This window comes from Sinohyriopsis cumingii, chromosome 3 (assembly GCF_028554795.1).
Source record: "Sinohyriopsis cumingii isolate HCF-2022 chromosome 3, ASM2855479v2, whole genome shotgun sequence".
Lineage (NCBI taxonomy): Eukaryota > Metazoa > Mollusca > Bivalvia > Unionida > Unionidae > Sinohyriopsis > Sinohyriopsis cumingii.
The window spans coordinates 118,541,174-118,565,178 of record NC_142963.1 but is presented as its reverse complement, the minus strand read 5'-3'; the positions used below and the strand labels follow the sequence as shown (position 1 = coordinate 118,565,178).

The following is a 24,005-nucleotide window of genomic DNA, read 5'->3' as shown; positions in this document are numbered from 1 at the left end:
ACAACAACAAAAACAACAATCTTCCTCACTTAAACTATTGCTAGGCAAAACTCTTGAAGAAAGTTACTTAAAAATTATGAACCAGCAAAATATCTCAAATGGAAGGGTGACTTAGTTGGTCCATTATTGTCTCCAGAATTAAATGACTTGCTTAAAGGATTAAACATGTGGACAAATGTAAACATTGTCAATAGATATCACTGGACAACAAATTTTTACAAAAGTCATGTTACTGAAATAAAATTAGTCAATTCTTATCAATTTTTATGTGCTGAACACGAATATGACAGTCAAATTGCAAAATTGGCTCTAGTTTTTTTGTAATCTGCAAGAAATTAATGTTTACATAACGAAATGCATTCCAATAGTAAAAGGTCAACTGTAATAGCCTACCTATAAAAAATCAAGTCATTGACTACATCTTAGATTTCTTCGCCTGTCTCTTGTACAGCTGTTCGGGAGCATCTCTGAGGAGTGTCCAGCAGTAGTCAGCCAGCATTGTAGTGGACCATTTTCCCTGGTATCTTTGTTCCATTGTTGCGATATCTTGATGAAAACGTTCGCCGTGTTCATCACTAACAATACAACAGTTGCTAGGAAAGAAATCCAAATGGGAATGAAGGAAGTGAATCTTTAGAGACATATTGCAGCCAAGTTTCTTATACTTCATCAACATGTCTTCTACTAGTTCCTTATAGTTTTCTGCCCTAACATTTCCGAGGAAGTTTGTAGAAACTAGGCGAAAAGCATTCCATGCTTGTTTCGCGTCACCTTCCAGCAAGTTGTTGAACCGGTCATCTTTGAAAAGCTCTCGAATCTGAGGACCCACAAAAACTCCCTCTTTAATCTTTGCTTCGCTGAGTCGAGGGAATTTTTCATGCAGGTATCGGAATGCTGGCAAAGTCCGGTCAATGGCTTTCACGAAGTTCTTCATCAAACCTAGTTTGATGTGAAGGGGTGGTAGCAAGATTTTCTGAGCCTCAACCAGAGCTGGGTGTTGGATATTCTTCTCTCCAATGGCTACATTCTGCCTGTGAGTCCATTCCTTCCTCATGTAGTGCATTTCCCTTGCTCGGCTATCCCACTTGCATAAGAAACACATGTATTTTGTATATCCTTGCTGCAGTCCCATTAAAAGGCCAACTACCTTCAAATCACCACAGAGGTGCCAGCTGTACTTGTTATACTCAATGGAATTCAGTAGCTGCCTTAAGTTATCGTATGTCTCTTTCATGTGGACAGCATACGCTACTGGAATAGATGGAAGAATGTTTCCATTGTGCAAAAGCACAGCCTTGAGACTCAGTTTCGAAGAGTCCACAAATAGTCTCCATTCTTGTGGGTCATGAGTGATTTTTAAAGCATTCATGAGGCCCTCAATATCGGAACAGAATATCAGATTACTTTCCTTTCTGAAGAAAGGCTCCAATTGCTGGTGGCGCTTTCGATATGCAGTAATTGTGACATCTTCTTCTAGAAGATTCCATTGTTGGAGTCTTGATCCTAGCAATTCTGCCTTGTTCTTTGATAAGTCCAAATCACGAATCAGGTCATTTAGTTCTTCCTGTGTTATTCTGTGTGGGGTTGATGATGCACCACAGTGAAAATCTGGATCACTGCATGCTGATGGACCAGGAGAAGAACAGGTCGACTCACCTTTGTCTTCGTCAGATGAATCAAGAGAATATTCTGCTGGAGGTTCTGGAATAGGAAGTCCCTCACCATGTGGAACTGGTCTCAATGCAGACGGAATGTTTGGGTAGACTATTCTCGACTTCTTTCGCTTCGTTATTCCGCCGGAAAGAGGAGGAACCAAGCAGAAGTAACAGTCATTTAGGTGGTTGCTTGGCTCTCTCCACACCATTGGGACTGCAAACGGCATTGATGACCTTTTGCAATTCAACCACTGTGAAAGCTGTGTTGTACATGTAGCACAGCATATATGCGGAGCCCAAGGCTTGTCTTGGTCACCAACCTTGCATCCGAAGTAAAGATGATATGCCTTCTTCACTTGAGAATTGATACTTTTCTTCTGGTTATCAAATGTCACTTCCCCACAAATATAGCAAAGATTGTCCGCGGTATTAACACACTTTCGAGGCATTACTGTTCTTTATTGTACGTAAATGGATAAAATAATAAGTTTTATGTAACAGTAGCTTGAACTGTCTCGCACAACGTCTAAAATATTTTAAATGCTGAACCTATCTGATTGGGCTTTATATAGCACACTGCTTACATCAGCTTCAGCAGCCGCCTGGCATTAGTATAATAGGCCTACACATGTATAGTACACTGCTGACGTCAACTTACTTCAGCAGCCGCATGGCATTAGTATTGCATTGCATCAGAAAATGATGCAATCAACTGTGGATGATGTGAGCATGATGGTATTATGCAATGTTACATCATTATTCCGGATGTTGCTGCAGTCCTACTGGAGAAATTTACACAGTGAAACATAGAAAATGAGGTATATGAATATCTTCAAAACGAGAGCCAATACAAATTTTTCACGGTTATATTCGTGTTCGGCACACCAAAATACTACAGATTAGGGCCTTTTCAAGTCAGTAATGATTTCACTGTTGACCAGTGTATTTCATGAAGACCTGGTATGTACCACAAGAACATTTTTCTTGTAGGCACAGCCTATAATACATCTGTACATTCCAGTAGTACAAGTATATAAATAGTGTTATATAACAGGGTACTGCATGTGTACTCTATTACCTAAAGGGTCTGTAGGCCAGTCCTAAAGGTATGGGTAGGAAGTTTGGCATTTCAAGTGAGGGTTTTCTGTTTTTGTGGTTTTTAATGGCATTGTTAGCAAATTATTGACTATGTGGCACTGAGGAAATGGGGGCTACATGTAAGTACCTTTCACATGGGCTCCAAGGCAGCCAGCTGGTGAAGAAATGGCTAGGACATTCGTATTTTATGGTCAAACCAAGTTAAGCACCCTTGTGGTCAGGCTACTTGTAGAATGCACAAATGTTTTTATATTAATTATAATCAGAATTGTTATCTGTCAATCAGCAAATGTCAATATGAATAAAAAGTTGTATGATGAGTGTAAGGAGAGTTTTAGCCAGGCAGCTAGCTATTCAGTTACATGTATAGTGTTCAGATCCACTGAGCCAAGATCATGACTAAATTCTACAGTTATATAAAGTGGATATGAAAGAGTTTTAATATACTGTAGACATGGTAAAATGTTATGGAGTACAATGTGTTGAGTAAGTAAATAAATGTCATAAATTAGAAATCAGTTGTCTAAACTAATTCCACACACATGCACAGAAATCCCCACCCTCATTGTTCAAATAATATGGAAAATTTTCTGGTTCCTTTCTTCATATTCTTCATTTATTTTTATTTCATGGTTTTTGTTTTTGTGTGTAATAATATCATTATATATATTTTTTATGTTATAGGTGTTACCTAATGTTGTAAAGTGCTTAGAGCTTCTAAAGATTAGGCGCTATACAAAGTCCTCATTTTTATTATTATCATTATTATACTATAAACATAGTTCTCCTATGTGACAACAATGAGCAATGAAGCACTGTCTAGATAATGAATTTTAATGTTTGCACAATAGAAATAATTCTTTATGGAACTCTTGTGACAACTATATATAGTACAGTCAACAAGAAGGTTCAGGGGAGAGGGAAGGGATGTTTTTTTTATAGTAATGACAATTATTAGTAATAACAAGTATTTATCACTAAATTTTGTTTTTCTAAGTGTCATTGGCATTCATTATGTCATTTTTGTATAGTGTTTGTAATGACTTTTTAACTTCCAAACTTTCTATTATGACACTGTTGACAAAAAAAATAAAACACTAATGCTATTATCACTATCAGAAAATTGCCACCTATGTCCCAGTACTAACTGCTAATGTTATTTACTGTATGTCTCAGAACAAGCTCCCATTGTTACAACTCTATGGTCTTAAACTAAGTAACAGAAAAGAGTGAAAACCAATAACGTTTGTAAAATTCAACAAATAATTATATTTCCCTAGAATAGAAAATTAGAAAGAACTTAACAGTATTGTGAATTGAATCCCAAATAGTCCTAAAAGTTTTATTATATATATTACTGATGAACACTTTGTATTTCCAGAGAATAATAATTTGAATAAATAATTCCATTCAAAATGAAAATCTGAACACAACAATAACACTAACTCTGCTTCAAGATGTTAAGGCAAGAATTAGTAAATTCTTGAGTAAACAACATTATATACAAAGCTAAGAAAAAAATGGCATTAAACACTACAACAACAACAACAACAATACAAAGCTAAGACACAAAAATAGAACTAGATGAGGGTCAAAAATTTATTTCTGGAACATTCTATGCTGTCAACAAGAAAAGGTATATTATTACTAAAAGTATAATAAAGAACATGGCAAACATCTGGCATAACAGGTTTTTCCATGGGGGAGTTCCAATGTCCTGGATTTAGATTAAGATAAACATTCTTGACTTTGATTGATAATGATCCTAATATTTAATCTGTTCTCAGATAAATATTAGCTATGTATTACGTTGTTTACAAAATCAATGTCCCTTGTCAGGTTCACAATAAACTTGATCTTGGACAGGGTCAATTACAAAATACAAATGTATATAACATAAAATCATTAAGGAAAGCTACCTAAAAACACAAATTAATATAAATAACACTATGTTTCTGTACTAACTGCTAGTGCAGGTGAGATTAAAACCTGGAATAATAGCTTTAACCTCATGTTTTAAAAGAAGGCTATAAAGAAAAAGAAAAACATTCACTACGCCAATACTGATCCGCCAAAACGTACACAGAGAAGAATTGTATATGTAAATCCATGTTATTCTGGTACCAAGTGATAAACTCAATATTAACCATACATGCCACAATTTATGATCAAAATTTACATGTGGAAATTGCTGAGCAGACAGGTGTTCAGGTCATAGGTCCTAAAAAAAACTGCCATGTGTACTTACTAATAAGATGAGCCCAACTGCAAACTGCAAAGACCCAGATCTGCCACTGCATAATGCAACAACAGATCTGGGCCTGTGCAGTTTGTTAGGGGTAGTCAGTAAAATAAACAACACAGACCCTGATCTGCATGTGCATTATGCTATGGCAGATCAGAATCTTTGTTATTTGCAGTTTGACTCAATAGGGTGTAAATATGGTAAGCTAAGGATAATACAACTACTGTCTAGCAGTGATCTACTACCATGTTAGATTGCTAGAAAAGCAAATTTTTGAAATCAATCAAAGAGAATACACACTGAATGCTAATGGAGTATGGGTAAACTGGTATCTCAAATTACTTTTGTCCTGATATTAAATGTATGTATGTGTGTGTGTGTGTGTGTTTGTGTGTGTCTCGTTGTGCGTGTGTCTAAAAATGACAACGGTGCAAAAACCGTTTTTAAAAACCCTAAACATGATGGTGTTATTCACTAAAATATACACTGGTATCATACATTCAGAGTTGTAAATGCCATGGCAATCATTGCCAATCAAGGTCTTGCTGTGCTGAGCTCTTTAAAAGTAACCTGAAGACCTTTCTTATCAAGTACAATTCCATGTATGGCAACCCTTGAAAAGGTCAAACAGTGAAGGCTCTCAGAACTTATGGATCTAATTCATTTTTGGATCAATCTTGTTTTTATTATCTCAAACTTCATCATTTTTGTTTTACAACAGCAACCCCTAGTCGTAACTTGTTAAAAAGATGAGTTTCATTGATTCTGAGGCATTTCTAGTGAAAAGCAAATGTACAAAGTTATCAAATTGCACCAATAAGGGTAAAATCAATGAAATTACCAATTTTAGCATGTCTGAATACCTGCCATATATCCAGACAGTGATGGTGGTTGTGGTGGTTTCAGATTCAATCAATGGTGAGGGGTTGGGGGTTGGTGGGGGTATTGCATTAGATGCAGTTTCCAATATTAACCAACTTTAATAATTAGTAACAAACAAGTTATTATACAGTGCAACATGCTGAATTTATCATGTTTATGGTGGTCAATTACTGGCATGCCCTTCCATTTGCTTATTAATTTATTTTCAATTTATTTTGTCATGATTTTGTTATTTTAATTTATTGTATTTTATTTTCTGGTGAAAGAACTGCCTCAATTTTAGCATAAAACTATTTTCTTATTTGTTTTTCTTCAGTGCTTCTTTCTGTCATTAGTCTGACCATACACAAAGAATTCCACCACTTGTAACTTCAGTCGTTGTACAGACTTGACTCAGGAACACTAAGTACTAAAACTAGCACCTGATTCTTGATGTGATAAATGGGTAACACGTTTCATGCACATCAAAACAATGCTGTGATCATAAGGTCTTTGTCACCTAGAGCTTGCATCAAGGATCAAGCCTATACTGAGAGATATAGATTTCATCATGAGTATTTCAAAAAATGTAAAGTTACTGAATTTAAGATTATGGTTTTTCCAATGATAACTATGTGAGTTAAATAAATACAGTGAGTGCTACAGAAAACATCAGTCTTACAGTGATTCCACATTTGCATTTGCAAATTAATGCAACAGTCTGGTTCCATTTGTTAATAACAAGCAAAACCTTTTGTGTACATCTGACAGATATTCTTTGGGAAATTATACACAAATTTAGATATGATAACTTGCTCAGAGTGCATGATTTTTGTGTGCTTTTTAATGGTCATGATATTTTACTTGGTGGGGTGTTTTGCACATTAGTTCATATATATGCAACCAATTACAGTAAAACCCTCTTTCAGAATCAGGTTCAGAGTCCACAGAATGCCACTATGCTTTAGACGAAGAAGTCTGTAAAATGAAGAGAATATTGCATGTATATATAAATTGGGAGGAGGATATGACTACAGTTGTCACAGACACAGCTATCAGCTTTGTATATATTAAATAAGAATTTCTTAAAAGTTACTACAAATTTATCATTAATTTTGGGAGCAGAAAAACCATTCAATGGCATATATATATATATATATATATATATATATATACACCGTTAAACAAGTATGCAAATCGGCACATTACTTGTAAATTGTTTGAGTATGTATACTCACCAGACTAGATGGCCAGATTGTATCTATAACAGTAATTCCATTGAAAATGTGTACAAAGAAGCACAATTTCTACGAACTTTCTTCAAGATCAATTTGAATCAAACATACTTATTTTCTTGCTAAGACACTCACAATGGTATGTGCACCAGACTTTTATTGTGATCATAACTAAGGGATGTGAATAGCAGTTTGCCTACCTGACTTTTCTCATAAGAAACAAACATGATTTTTAATAGAATTTGAGTTCAAGAGTTTGTGGAATTATCCATCAGAAATTTAAGTTTTCCTGAACATTCAGTTGCATCAGGTGGCAGTCTTTATAAATAGATTTGATAAAAAAAACTATTCATTCATGTGTCATATCAGTCTTTGGGAATCTATGATCAGAGTTTCTAGTTGTGGTTAGATATAACTGAAGTTATTTACTTAAATTATTGATTAGAATTAAAAAATGCTCATTGACTTTCTGGATAAAAACACTACTTTGGGATTATTGAGAATTCATTCAAAGACATTCTGGATTATATAATTGTGGTACATCAGGAAATTCAAGACTTGAAAATAATTCAGAACATTCTATATTATTTGGGATTTATTAACAATACTATCATATATTATTCACATTACTGTGTCTTTTGAATTTTCATTTTATTCAAAGAAAAAATAAATTGTTTGTTGAACTTGACTTAGATTGTGGTTTAATTTCATTTCTGTTACATATTTTGAATTTCTGTATTTCTGAAACATTCATATCAGCTGGACATGTCCAATGGGTTCGATTTTGTAATAATAACACAAATCAGACATTTTGAGTTTCTAAAATGAAACTTGCATTTAGGCTTTGAAAAATGCTTTAAGTGAAAGTTCGTACAAGAGGTCAAATGTATTGACCTCATGGTGTACTTTAAATTGACACCTGAACAGTCATGTATAATTTCCTGGACCCAGTATGCAAGTAAACTATTCAATTTCATGCAATCTCCATAAAAACTATTGAATGCATCTCTAACAGACAGAGAGGAAAAACCACAATATCAATTATAAATTTTATTTATAACCATAACTTTGTACTACTGCACACTGAAAAGCAATAACTATCAAATTATTATTGTAAATCCCTCCATCCCTACAATTTAAACAGTTCTGTTCTTATCAATGGTTCACAGAAGTACAAGCTATATAAATTTAACCTTGCTATTACAGTGGGTTCTGTATACACATGATTTGGAGCTGTTGTTTGCATTTCTGACTCTAAAATGAAAAACAAGGAACAAGACCAGGAGGGGGTAAATGATTAAACCTGCTCCAGAAAATATGGGCAATAACTTGTTTCAAAAGGTGTGTATTATGACTGAATGAACAATCATTGGTGATCTACTGTTTCCCTCACATCTGTGATCAAATTAAAACTTATTTATAAATTCTAGTGAAAACTTTTATGACCTTTGAACTGTTTGGTGCTTGGTCAAGTATGTCAGATGACTGAGCAAACATTTGTTGGCTATTGGAAAGCCTGAATTGTGCAACAATTGCTCACAGGATGCAATGACGACAAAAAACAAATAAGACTTAATAACTTAATAATAATTAAATTAAAAAATTATCCCCTTTTTAAGAGAAAGTATTTTATCCAAGATAAGAAAAAAGTTTTTTTATTTTTTATTTTCAGTTGTTGTTGTAGGGTTTAATGCCATTTTTCAGCACACGATAGGCTATACATGGTGGCCAGTATTAATGGTGGAGGAAGAACCCGGGAAAACCCTGGAAAGAACCACTGACCCATGAGAAGCTACTGGCAAGCTTTCTCACACACCCACATTGGCTGAATCCAAGACTCAAACCCACGCAGACAGAGGTGAGATGGCAGTGATCCGTAACAGAGAGCGCTTTAGACCATTCGGCTACTCGAGGCCCCCTTTATTTTCAGTAATACAACATATCTTCCCAATGTATTAAATCAAACTCTTGTTTATAATTACACTAAAACATTTTAGTACCTCAAGAAATAAGTTTGGGAGCCATGCAACAATCATGTAGAATAATTTAAAATTTCCTAACTATGTTTTGAAACATAGCTCAGATTTGATCACTAAATGATGATGTCCTCTCATGACTTTGTTCCACCAATTTCATTCAGTAGATGTTTTGAAATTCATATTTTTTACTTTCATTGGCACGTACCTACCTTACTTAATTTTAAATTATATTTGTTCTAGAGGAATTTAAAGCCATTTCTGACATTTAAAACTCCTTTTTTGAAGTAGAGCATACACAAAAATGGCCACAAAAACCTTTTACTCATTTAAAGCACAATATGAGAAGGATGCTTAAAATCAGCACCATTTTCATTCAGGACCAATAAGACACCATAAGAAGTCTTCTGGTGCAAATCCAACAATGAAAAGATTTCTCTTTTGGACAAATGGACTCGCTGCTGATGCATATCACAACCAATGATGTGTAAGCAGACATGGCACAACCATGTTTGGTCAATAAATTTGATACCAGGGAGTATCCAAATGATCATCCGTTGTTTAGTAACACAAATAAAAAGGTTTTGTTGGCAAGTTCAAAGATGAATATTCAGGTAAACCAGTCGAAGAGTATGTGGGACTGAAACCTAAAGTGCATTCAACTGTGCTTGGACCAAATACCACTGAAAATAAAAAGAGACCAAAAGGTGTTCCATGGGTTATTGTGCGAAAGGATCTCTGTCAAGACATGTACATGGAATGTCTCCAAGACTGATGTGAATTCACATATATAACAAATATGATACAACGTCAGAAACATCACGAGTGTTTATCAATGAACTAAAGTGAGTTTGTCGGTGTCTGATACCAAGCGTCGTATACTCCCTGATGGAATGACCACCTATGCATATGACCATCATGCTATTGTAAATCAACTTTTGATCAAAACAGCCAATAGTGCATCAGTGTGTTAACACAAATCTTGGTGGTAGTTCTGTATTTGCTGGAACAACTTGCAACTCCTTTCACACATATGCTGGGATGGGAGGTTTGCTACTTGTTCATTAATAGATCCCAAATGATAACATGTTGGTTGTCTTGGAGTATCAATCTTTTTTGAAATCATAAACACCCCAATGGACCATACTGAGTTGGAAGCACAACAGTGTCCACCAAACTCTCCAGGTGCACACAAATAACAAACAATCATGTCTGCAAGTGGTTGTAATGGTGCTGGCTGTGAGATCATTTTCTAAATAAATGTAACAGCCTTTTGTTAAATCACATCTGATGATTTTAATCCAATCACTTGTGTGACTTAAGTGTTTAGTGATCCTATGACTAGCACAATTAGTTGTGTAACCCATCTTGCAACTGCTCTGTGGTAAGAGACAGCTGAGGCTTCATTAAACATTTTGCACTTACTGAAGTTCAAAAAAAAACATTTCACAAGTGTGTAATTAAAATTTTTCACAATAGCTTGGTCATAATGAATGTTGACATGCCAACCACAAAGTAGCACATGGTGTTTGGTCAACAATTCAGCAAGAAATCCAAGGACACAATCGTGTGGAAGAAACAACATATCAGCCTGATGAACCTTATATGGTATTTGGACATCAATCCAACCATTTTAAATCTTTCTTGGCACTGGTATTTACATTTGTCACAATGCTTTTTTGGCCAGCAATGTTCAAGCAATCCCATGAGTGACCTTGGCCACACTTCCTACTTTTTCTATGGCAGCTTCACCTCTCCAGTACCCACATGGACTGAAGAATATATTTATTAATGTCTGGCTCCTTGTATCCACTGTTTGTTTGTTTATGTTAGTTCCTCTCAGTGAAATCTTAGCCTTCATACCTCTTTTGACGTCCACTTTGTGATGTGTTTTCCAGCATCTGGTCACAAATTCTGCATTTAAATGATGGATACGATTCACTTCAACATGTTGACCTTCAAGGATAACATTTGATCCTTTATAAACATGATTTTGTCAGTAAAATACAGCATCAACATGATTTACAGGTGCTTCTCCGGACTCTCCGGTTGGTTGTTATAATTAAGTTTTTGTATCCAGGAATGTGTTTCTCACTGGGAAATATCCTCCACCGTGTTCCCGGTAGCTCTGTTAATGCAGCAGCAATATCAACACTGACATTTTAAATCCAGACCCTGTGCATGAGACATGTTTGCATCCGCATCCACTCATGGACCTGGAAGTTCCCATAAAGTTCTTTGCTCAACATCGAAAACAAGTTCCAGTAATCACTGCTTGTTCATTACATTTTTGAACTTGAGTTGAATTTTCAGTACATGTTTTTGCGCTACATCATACACAATATGAAGATATGATTGTATTATATACTGTATCATTCAATGGTATCATGCAAAATGAAATTCTTTGATGCTTTTGGAAAAATCAAAAATAATTTCGTCACAGACTTCTTTTCACAGGCAACATCTAAACAATCTAAAATATGGTGATGTAACTAGAATGTCAGTATTTCCGAACTCAATTCATGCACTGATTATTAACCATGCTGGATCTGGTAAAACTCAACTGTTGTTGAATAAGATTTATGATGTTAAAGTGGGATCGGTTGCAAATGATTGTGCCATTGTCTGATGACCAGCCATGTTATGCTGATTGAGAAGATTTTAACAGAGCATCTTCCATCATCAATGTATTTTCCACCATTGATGAAGTACCTACCATTAATTATTTGGATGCAAGCAAAAAACAATCTTGTAGTGTACGGTGATGTGATGCTTAAGCACAAAGTCAATTCTGCACAAATGTTTGCATGAGGCTGGCACAAAAACACAGACATAATTTATTTGACCCAATGTTATGCACGTGACTAAAGTGATTCATGACAATTGTAACATGCTGCTGATATTTTGTGACACTGACAAACATGGTCTTGGAAATATTCATTGAACCTGCTGTGCTCATGCGACCACATGTGTAATGAATTTTGTGGCATGAAGATCCATAAAGTTTTCTCACCATTGAACTGAGTAAAATTTGCTACAATAAATATCATATCCAAATCAAACTCTGAAAAAGCTTTGATTAATTTAATGGTTTACATGTATATTCAAATCAGCATAAATTTAATTTAATTTAAACACCATGACAACAAGATAAAGCATCATCTATCTGCCAAACAATCACAGGTGCTTACATGCACACTCTGTTATGATCAGAACATTGACTACTATGATGTCACCTCAGAGCAGCCTTCAAAAGAGCAGTTCTTTTCATAAGATAATTACAGTAGTGATGATTAACTGTTAATTAGTCACACTGACTTCAGGCCTGTTTTAGCCTTTAGCTGTTCTGCACACTGGTTGTGGGGGGAGCATTCCAGCGAAAATATTTTCTGCTTCAGATGTTATTGCAAGAATGAATAATTTCTCAAGATGACAAAATTATAAACCCCTTTACCTGACCTATGCCACAATTAGCACATTCTGGAAATACTATGCATATTAAGTGGAATTTTCCATTTTAGAACACTCTGGGTTGTTTACAAGATAAAATATGTTGCTAAAATCATAATGAAAAATTTGGTAAACATCCGGTTGGTTAGGTATTTTTTGGGTGTGGGGGATTTCAATATTCAAGACCCAGACCCAAATAAATATGCTTGCCTTTGTCGATAATAATCTGAATATTCAACCCATGCTCCTAGGGAAATATTAACTATGTACTGTTCGTGTACAAAATAAAAACAACAACAGAGTCTCTAGTCAGGAACAACATGAACTTGATTTTGGACAAGTCTTAAAGACAATCAAACATAACATATAATATGGAGGAAAAAAAACCTGATGAATAAAAATTAAATATACACTCCAGTAGATGAGTGCCATTGATTTCCAAATACACACCTGTCAAAGAAATTTCACAAGTTGTATTTTTAGCAGCAAAACTGCTCACCATAAAACTGGCAACATGCATCACAACAATCTAAGGAAAGCCATTATTTAGAGTTGGCCATATGGCAAACTGCCCAAGGTTAACTAAGACCTGTAAATGGCAAATTCCTGATATATACAAATATTACGATTGCTATGTAACTTTTAAGTTAAAATATAAATATATATTCCTTATTTGTCAAAACCTGACTTAAATATTTAATATTCAAGTTATCACATCTGCATAAGAATATTTGTGACTGACCTTGACATTGACTACAAAATGGAAATGGCACTTATATGAAAGAATCTGTAGTCATGTGCTACATATAAACGTGAAATAAAGATATTGACATACTTAACACATTTCTATATTAAATATTCAAGGGTTATCTATAAAAGGAGTGAATAAACAAAAAAGTTAAGAGTTAAATGAAATATTTTTCAAAAATAATATTGCTCTTCTTACAGAAATTTGGACAAATAAATTATCTGATTTGTTCAGACTAAATTTTAATGACTTGCTTTGCATAGAAAACTAAAGAAACAAAATAGCTAAAGAAACTCTGGGAGATATAGAGATAAATTTGTTAGGGACAATACATTTGTTTTTGGTTATGAGAATAATATATTATGGATAAAACTTGATGGTTAAATATTTGGAGAAAAAAAATTATTCAAGTGTTTGCCCTTGTTATAATGTACTGGATGGTTCTAGTAAACAATCTATGGTGGATACAAATAATTTTGACATGCCAATTCAATCACTGGTAAGAACAGAAAGTGAACTGAATAGAGTTGTTGTTGATAACAATATTTAATACATATATGCATTATCCAATTAGCATAATGTTGATAATTATAATTCTAAACAATGTGTTTCACAATATATCATTCAGCCAGACTCAAATGGAATTCTGTTATTTGATTTTTGTAAGCAAACAGGCTTTTTAACAATAAATTGGCATGTAAGTAATTATAAGAATATTGGGTAGTATACATATGTTGGACACAGTGGATGTAGTTAATTAAACTGTTATTGCTTCTCAGCCCTTTTTCAGTAATGTACTATTGTTTAATGTTTGTAAGCATAATAATCTATCGGATCATTGTGTTGTATGTTTTGTACTGTCCAGTGTACTATCCCCCACTCATTTCAATTATCTGAAAAATGTGTCCTCACAGTCCAGTTGGGCTTTTGGAATGAATAAAGACTCTCTCTCTCAACATATATTCATTTGAGATCACAGGGTATAAAACTTGCATAATATAAAGTATTAGGAACTGAACATGACCCACTGTCAGTAAATTAGCTCACACAGAGTTTATATATTTTTTCAATATCTTTTACCCAGAACACCAACCTTAAAATATTTTGCACCTCGTATCCCTTTCTCAATTTGTTGAACTTATCCACAGGCAAATGCCTTGCAATTTTGAGCTTGCCAAGCCAAATATGAGCTTGTCGCAGGAGTCGGGCAAGTGGATTTGTAAATAACTCTATATTGTATCAAATTATTTTGCAATTTTGTCCTGCTTTTTGATAAGATATATATTTTCATGTACTGATGATTCTAATTTCATAGTATTTTAATAGTGTTTTTCCAATATATTGTTATTGAATCAAGAACTCCATAGACTTCTAAAAAAGTAATATTTAATCCAAGGCCTTTGAGCAGTTGGCTCAAAATTCTTAGAATCAAGTCTCTATCTCTGAGTCTGTCAGGAACCTGACAATAATGGCTGGCTTTGGGTTGGAATCATCACATGTTTGAAGAATGGTTAATTTTTTACTTAGTGTTACTAGCATCCTTCGATAATGCCATAATCTAAAGACTCCATTTTCAGTTTCATATACACTGTACATGTATTAAGTTTGTCCCATTTTTCTACTGCTTTTTTATGTTATCTTCTGAATTGGGTAGATTCTGTTTGACCTTTATGTGATCATGGCATAATGTAAGGCTTGACTATACTATCAACATGACATGTGACAGTAACTCGACCTTGACACTGATTATTTCAGCCAACAATTACTAATATAATGTTGAAAAGCACCTGTACAGTTTTCTCATTGAAAATCTTCCTATTATACTTAAAATGATATGGAGAGAGATAAAGTAAAAGTATCCATTAGTTTGATCATGTTTCTGCTTGACAGTAGATGCATACAGACACTTGTTCTGATCCTGCAACAGTACATGCAGTACCCATATAAATATCTATGCTTGAAATGCAAGATTCAAGTCCAGTTTTTCATATGTTCTCTTTATAGTATTTATAACATAAAGAATATTTTTACAGTCGAAAATAACATGAACAAAAGAGTCAAATGAAACTATCGTGGTAAAGAGACATAGAGCGTTTCTGACTCACGTCAACTCACTTGCTTAACCAAACCTGAAGTCCATCTTTTAACAGACTTGACTTACAAGATCCAGACTTTTTATGTGGAATAGGTATCACATATTTAAAAATCAAAAGTTATTTGACTTTGAATATTATACTGTTTCTATGGGTTTACTATATCGGTTGAATTAGTAACATGAATCTTTCAGCGACATTTTCTGCATTCACGGAATACAATTTTCTAATAAAAAGATGTTCAGTTCTTGGTAATAAATTTCTGAAAGCATACATAATTTTTAAATAATCTGTAAAATCTTTTCAACCTGAAAAGCAGATACTGTTTAGAAAGACAAGTCTGTAGCAGTGTTTGTTGCTGATCACTCCTAATTTGATCAAAGACACATTCTGGGAGCAAAATGTCTGTGGAAAAGAATACTTTTAATTCAAATTTGTCACAATTCTAAGGTCAGGGGGAGGGCAGCATTTGGTTTCTAAAGCAGAGGGAAAAGTACATGGAGTTTACAGGAAAATACAAATTATAGTGAATTTAGTGTGATAACATTACTTATTGAAAGTACTTGAACACACAAATTAGCCAATATATTAATATCAAGCAGTGATTTTTTTTGTTGTTGTTGGGTTTAACGCCATTTTTCAACACACGATAGGCTATGCATTGCGGCCAGTATTAATGGTGGAGGAAGAACCCAGAAAATCCCCAGAAAGAACCACTGACCCTCGAGAAGCTACTGGCAAGCTTTCTCACGTACCCACATTGGCCGAATCCGAGACTCGAACCTACGCAGACAGAGGTGAGATGGCAGTGATCCGTAACAAAGAGCGCTTTTGACCACTCAGCCACTCGGGGCCCCATCAAGCAGTGAAGTAATAATCTAAACAAACATACTTTATAACATCTACTACTTTCCTCTATTGAGCACATTAATAACGATGATTCATTTTTTCTAATATTCTTTCTCAGAAGAAAACAAATGATTTGTCTGAAAAATTGGCATGTATTTCTCTTACAGAATATAGGGATATTGCAAAGCATATTGGAACAACAATAAGGAATAAAATATAAGGATAAAAATACAGAAATTTATATAAAATATAGGGATAGTTAGAAGCCATAGGAAATGTTGCTGCATTTGGAAGTTCAAAGCCATGCTCTTGTGTGACAAGCAATGGCATTATATGTATGTATCTGAAGATGCAATTATATCTACAAAAATGTTAAAACAAATCCTTAATCCAAACAGAGTTATCCCCCATAAACTTGTATTTCAAACTGTTCTTACTAACTGGTGTCCTAAGAATGAAATACAGCTGCATCCTTTCTTGCACCCAATGAATAACTTGTCCTTCCCTACAAATCCTTAATCCAAACAGAGTTATCCCCCATAAACTTGTATTTCAAACTGTTCTTACTAACTGGTGTCCTAAGAATGAAATACAGATGCATCCTTTCTTGACCACCCAATGAATAACTTGTCCTTCCCTACAAGGAAAACGCTGTTTGTTATTTGTCCTCAGAGTTCGAAGATGACCATGACATCAATGACTAGTTTGTTTTCTGCAAGTAAGTGAGTGGCCAATCAAGACAATTTGTGCTCTGAACTGTCTGTGGCACACGTTACAGGAGACACTTCATGGGTTTGCTTGATCAGCAGACTATGTGCTGCTTTTCTGAAATTTAAGCTGCCGATGCTTCTTCAGTTCTCTTCCATTTAAAATAAGTAGCTTCAGTATAGATGAGACTCCACCAATGGAACTGAATCTACAGCACATACACAAGTTTCATTACTGCTAGATAGAAACATCTGGAGAAATGCCCATAATAATTCTGCATTATGTATGGCTGGAATGCTAGACACAAACACAAACCAATAAGTGTTATCTATTTCTAATGACATTCAAACTTTGCACTGCAGCTATTGGGTAAGACTAAAAGCTTGTTTTTCACAAAGTCACTAGGAACCAATTTTTACCACAGACTCTACATGTTCAGAAATTTATATGCGTAGTGTACCAGCTTGTGGCTGCTCTTGGAAAATTCAAACAAATATTGCTGTTTATAATAATGTATACTGAGACAAAAGCTCTGTTGAAAAGTGCTTTATAATACTGTCCAAAGATTGAAATATTTCTTTCCACTCATAAAAGGCCATACATATCTATTAAAAAAAGCTATCAGATGCCTTTCAGTTTGGTGGCCAGAAACATCAATAAAGGGGTCATTTCATCTTTTCATTTCCTTCATATGGTGATATACACGTGATGACCTTTGTTTCTTAAAATCATATACTTTCTTAGAATTTAATATTTTTTTGAAAATAATCAATAATTATTATCTTTTTCATCAGGAGTATTAAAATTCCTGAGAAGGCTATACTAGTTTTTTGAAAACCTCCATTTCCAACCATCTGTCAAGCAGTATGTATATTTATTATTTGTTGGTTCATATCTTTTCCCTGATTTTCGACTGGCTTTGATATTCCCTGAGTTGGCATAAAATTCTGACTTTCTTGAAAACTTGAAAACTGAAGAATTCCCTGACTTATCCCTGAACCATGTTAACCCTGCTTCATGATGTAATATTTTTACATCATCACATGAGTGCATTATCAATCTTGAGTGAGACTCCTTCCTGCTATAAAACCAGGTGAGCATTAATTTTGTTTGTGCCATTGACCCTTATCCTTGTACACTATGGCAGTCATACCTGAGGTCAGATCAGCACTATTTTTTATTTAGGACCAACTAGATATTATACTGAAACTTCTGGTGGAAAATCCAAGTCAATATGACTTTCCATTGAGAAAGAGTAGCAATAACAAGATTTTCAAGATGGCAACTATAGTGGCCGTACTGGATGCCAGGCACCATTTTTATTTTATTCCAACTATGACATGATATGAAGCCTCCCTGTGGAAACCCCATTCCAATAAAATTTTAGATTCAGGAGGAGCAGAGATAACAAGATTTTCCAGACAGCTGCAATATTAGTCATGATGGGTGTCAGACCCACAACATTTTCATTTAAAACCAACTAGACAATACAGAAAGTCTTTACTGAAAATACCATGTTACTGTGACTGTTTATTCAAAAGCAGCATTAAGAACTTTTCAACAAGCCACTGTGATGGCAAAAGTGGATGTTAGAGGTGGAAACAAGTACAATGAAGATCAACTAGACACCATGAGAGATCTTCTGGTGAAAACCCAATGAGGTTATGGCTTTTCATTCTTCTGGAGAAGTCAGAACCTGATTATCAAAATGGAAGCTCTAGTGGCCATATATGAACAACAGATCAAAGCCATTTTCAGTAAGGACCAACGAGACATCAAAAGAAGTCTTTTGGTGAAATCCCTGTGTTGATATGACCATCAATTCGGGGGGAACAGTGAAATCCCCATGTTGTAATGACAATCCATTCAGGTGAAATGGTCATAACAAGATTTTCAAGATGGCCACAGTGATGGTCAGCACCATTTATATTCAAAACCAGCTAGAACTTGGGAAGAACGTGCATGTAAACTTTCAATCCTCTAAGTAGTTTAGGTTAAGCTGCAACAACAAACTTGTGCTAACTAACAATGGGCCATCCTTTAAGTTCATCTGGTCTATGACCAGTAGAGCTAATAAGATGGAGAGAGATATAAATAAGACCAGTAAGTAAGTGTTGATACTCCCTTTAAAATCTGGATTACAACTAGCTGTATGTGATCATTACAAGCCACAAACAACAGTCTGATATGCTCCTTTAAAATGCATGGCAGCTGGTGCTGAAATTTCTGACCTTCTCATGAATATGCATAAACCTGCAAAACCAGTCACTACAAGCATGAATAACATTTTCTTGCCATTGTAACTGAACTTGATCGTTCACGCTGTCTGATTAGCCATTCAATGTTTCTCTTCCAAAGTAAGTCATCAATTTATAAAACAGGCACTTTGTATGGGAGAATGTTTTCTTGTGTTGTTGGTGTGTATTTTTGTTTATACATACACATGAAAGATGTAGACATCTCAGTACTGACTGCCACAAATAACAAAGGAGCATAGTGGGTTTTCATTGATAGCCTGCAACAATGGCTGCATGTGGACCTTTGCATAATCAGGCCGTTTTTGCAAGGTATATATAATGGTACAACTAGCCTAGACCAGTGGTAGTGTAATTGGACTGTACACTACTTCAACAAAAAGCAAAAGTAAAATACTGCAAAAGGTTAAGGAAGCTGGCAGCTAAATAAAACCATTTGAGTTTTTTCTCATTTATTGCTGGGACACATGATGAAGCAACAGTTGGATGGCATAAAGCACAAGACCTTGGAAGGCCTCTGCTAAAAAGTGATATAGAAATATAAACATGGGGCTCCTAATGAGACCCTCATAATTATATTCCTATAAAAAAAAAATTGGATGGCTAGCTACAAATAATTTTTGCTTCTTGTTGTAGCTTTTTTCACAAGAAAAACTGGGACAGAAAGGGCTATACTGGCAATCATATAGGTACCATTTTAAATTTTGATCACACAGGTGTAAACATGTTCATATGACTTCCATTCAGAAGGAATAGTGATAACAAGATTTTTTAATATGGCTACTGTGTTGGCCATATTGGATGTCAGATTGGCACCATTTTTATTTTAGTTCAACCAGATATTACAAAAAGTCATTAGTGAAAATCTCATACTGAGATGATGATCCATTCTGAAGGAGTAGCTGAAACAAAATTTTTAGGTGACTAATATGGTGTCCAAATTTGATGTTTAAGAAGCACAATTTTTGTTTAGGATCAATCTGATCTTGAGATGAATATGATTGTGCTCACTGAAGTATACTCCTTCAGAATGGATGGTCATATCACTGACATGACCATTCATTCAAGAGTTGTACTTTTATCAAGATTTCCATGATGGCCGTTGTGACCCAAAATGAACAGTCACACTGTCCAGCTGCTAAATGAAACTATGCATCCAATACTGCCACCAGTTACCATTTTGAAAATTACGGAATCACTATTCCTGAACTGATGGTCATATCAACATGTGATTTTCTCTATATGACCTTTCCTGTGTTTCAAATTGATTTTAGATAAAAATGGTGCCACTTTTCATATGATTTCTACTTGGTAGTAAAAAAATTATTTTCAGTGTGGTTGCCACAACTGCCTTATTGAAAATCTTGTTATCACTATTTCTCCTAGATAGCAGGTCATATCGACATTGTGTCAAGACAAGTTGGTCCTAAACTGAAATGATGTCAATCTGATATCCAAAATGGAAAGTCATCTCAACATGGGGTTTCCATACTTTCCACCAGAAGACTTTTTGTAATAACTTATTGATCCTAAATGAAAACGGTGCCAATCAGACATCCAATATGTCCACAGCAACTCATTTGAAAGTCTAATTGCTAAGACTATCAGAGATAGTTTCAGTTTTCAGCAGTTCAAAGGAAGAAATGGTCTTATTTTGAATTCTGAGACATTCTTGTCTGCCAACAGAGCATCAGTCCCATTCAGGAACTCTTTGTTAATAGATAAGAAGCTGCTGAGAATATGCATATAAAATCTACTAATGATTACATTTCTTTTGCAAGTCAGATTTATTTTCAGACATTCTGATATAAAGTTTACTTATACATGTTCCAAAACCAGGATTGCAAACCAGTAGATTTACACAGTTTCATCAGTAGACTGACTTCTAACCAGTAGATTTACATAGTTTCATCAGCAGACTGACTTCTAACCAGTAGATTTACAGTTTCATCAGTAGACTGACTTCTAACCAGTTGATTTACACAGTTTCATCAGTAGACTGACTTCTAACCAGTAGATTTTTTATTGGCATAAATTTTTGTATGTTCAAGGGGATTGAAAACAAAACAAGTTGATTTCTCTGCCTTAATATGTATTAGCATCATAATAAAATAACAAGTTCTAACATGAATTAGATCCTGATCCCGATGAAAATGTTAGAATAATAAAGTAACATGAGGCAGTATACTGTCAATTAATGAAAAATAAGGTGTATTTTTATCTTCTACTTCACTGGCACTTTTTAAAATTAAAATCCAAAAGCATTTTTATTCACAAGACTGATCATAACATTCAATGTGATTTGTAAGCTTCACACTTAAAAGGCTCTCAATAATTTCCTGGCCCAGATTTCCCCTTGAATCACTTTGTGTTTTGTGAAGGATGGAGAATATCCTCTCAGTATCAGCATTAGAATGTGGTAATGGCAGGACAACCACACTCAGTCTGCAGAGAAGTTCTAGCCTCAGTTTTACTGTTGTTGGGTTTGAAGATTGCTGACTGCTCTCCAATAATCCTACATGTTATATTCACCCTGAGGTGGAAGTTTCTAACCTGGACTTAATACATATATATTCCTGAGCCTCATCTTCAAGGCTTCTTTCTGTTCATGGCTCAAATCCAAAAATCTTTTGACAAGTTTCACCACTGTAAATTAAAAAAAAATATAGACTGATTTAGACTGGAAATAAACAATGAAAAAATACATAATTTATTCATGCTGTTATGAATAATTTATCACAACTTTAAAACTGACTATCTTCTAATATATTTTTAACTGATATATTTTATATTCTAGAACCTATTAATTTATGTTCATGTTAACTTTGAACAGTTTATGAAATACAAAAGATGCATACCTTTGAAACACACAATGCAAACCTTTGCTACTCGTCTGCACACACTTTAACTTGGATATCCAAGCATCATTAAACTTGTGATCTTTCTTAACCAGTGGTTTCTTAGCATTAGAAGAAAGCATGTGTTTCAGCATTTTGACATGAACAAAACAATTTCTGAGCTGTCCTTTATTATTCCTCTTAAATCAACACAATAACAATTAAACAGGACAAAAAGATCAAAATACTTACTCAAGTGTGTCTGTCGAAATCATTTTCTACGGTTGGTTTCTATTTTATATCCCCTCCACCATTAGTAAGCTGCTTTTCATCAAGGCTCGGAAGACACCATGAATCGCCTTGCACTCCTTTATTACTTAAAACACCTCAAAAAACATTGCGTGTTATGCCTTATACTCTCCATATTAAGACAATAATGTAATCAATTAACAGCTTGCTTGTTGAGGAGACATGTTAACTTTTCTCAGACAATTCTAATACTATTATTCTGCAATACATCAATGCACCGGTCAATATACTTATGAAATATTTCCAGTCCCCTGTAGATTGGTCCTAGCTGGTTTCTCCAACATTTTGATGGAACACAATCACATAAATGCTGTGTTTGGGTTTTCTTAATCAAATTTTTTAAAAAATTCTTTTAATTTTCAAAAGCAAAATAGTTCAACTATAAAATAATATATATGGAAGATGGCTTTTAAAATGTGTGCGTGCTGACTCACCACAATACAATATAATTAAAAGCCATGTTGTGTAAAAGACTAATATAATGTCTATAGTACAGGCCCTGGGGCGATCATTCAATTAAAGGATTTTTGTCAAGTCTAAGAGATAAGCAATCACACATAGTTTGTCTTGAGCTTTGTGACTATAGAGTGCTTAAACTGTTGGGAAAACATAATGACCAAACAAGCTTAATCAGGGACATATCTATTGAGTATCCTACAAAGAAACAGCACCTACAACTAGACCTAGTGAATTCTGAATAGAGCTTACTTGCAGACATCTTTTTTGACTGTTCAACAAAGAAACAATCTGTTAACTAGACCTAGTGACCATTAAATTCATTGAAGTGTTTATTGGCAGTTTAATCCAGGACAAATTAAATGTTTGAGATATCCTATGACTGATGTCTTGTTACTCAGAGTATGTGCTGTGCTGGTCAAAACCTTGGATCGGCTGAATATGTCTGACAAATGCAGTGATTTTACGATCTTTGCAAAAGTACTAAACTTGCAATAATGGACTGGTGTACAAAAACAATATGCGATCACATTTTGTCTATGACCAGAAGAACTAGAAACTGATGATAAACAGAACAAAAAAGGACTGAAGGATGTAGGAGGTTTTTAATACCACCTAACTATTTACCATTGTTTCAATATGATCTAAGTTAGAAAAAAGAGCAATCTAGTCAAAATCAGCCTAGATATGTTAACTTACCACTTCCACACCTACTGGGTCAGACCATCTTTCATAAGTGCTACTTTAAGGACTCTTCATAACTGAAAATAGAAAATACGAAAAATCTGACTTATAAAAATATTAAATCACTCAATGTATTTTTTCAGTAAATTTGATATACATGTTCTCTGTTGCTTTTTATCCATTAACAAGGGTCCCTCAAGGGGACAGACACCCTACAAGCACCATTTTCATTTCGGACCATTATGACATCATAAGAAGTCTTCAAGTGGAAATGCCATTTTGATATGACTTGCTACTTTAGAGGAGTAATGATAACAAGACTTTAAGACAGCCACTATGGTGGCAATATTGAATATCGGATTATTTGCAAAAGAAGCATTTTAGTGAAAACCCCATGCTGACATGACCATTCATTCAAGAGTTGTACTTTTATCAAGATTTCCATGAAGGACACTGTAGCAGTCAAACTGGATGCCACTGCAGCACCATTATCAATTTAGGATCAATTAGGCAACGTAGGTTGTTTAGTAAAAACTTCACACTGAA

General features: G+C 34.6%; 1 protein-coding gene across 2 annotated transcripts in view; it reads right to left on the bottom strand.

The window, feature by feature from the left end:
* The window catches only part of LOC149803680 (G protein-activated inward rectifier potassium channel 2-like), a 208,860-nt gene that overhangs the window by 170,095 nt on the left and 14,760 nt on the right, over window positions 1–24,005 (bottom strand). For both annotated transcript variants that reach the window (XM_089953455.1, XM_089953456.1), the window contains exon 2: window positions 23,475–23,536. The gene's annotated coding sequence lies outside the window, so the exon portion shown is untranslated. The remainder of the gene's footprint in view (window positions 1–23,474; window positions 23,537–24,005) is intronic.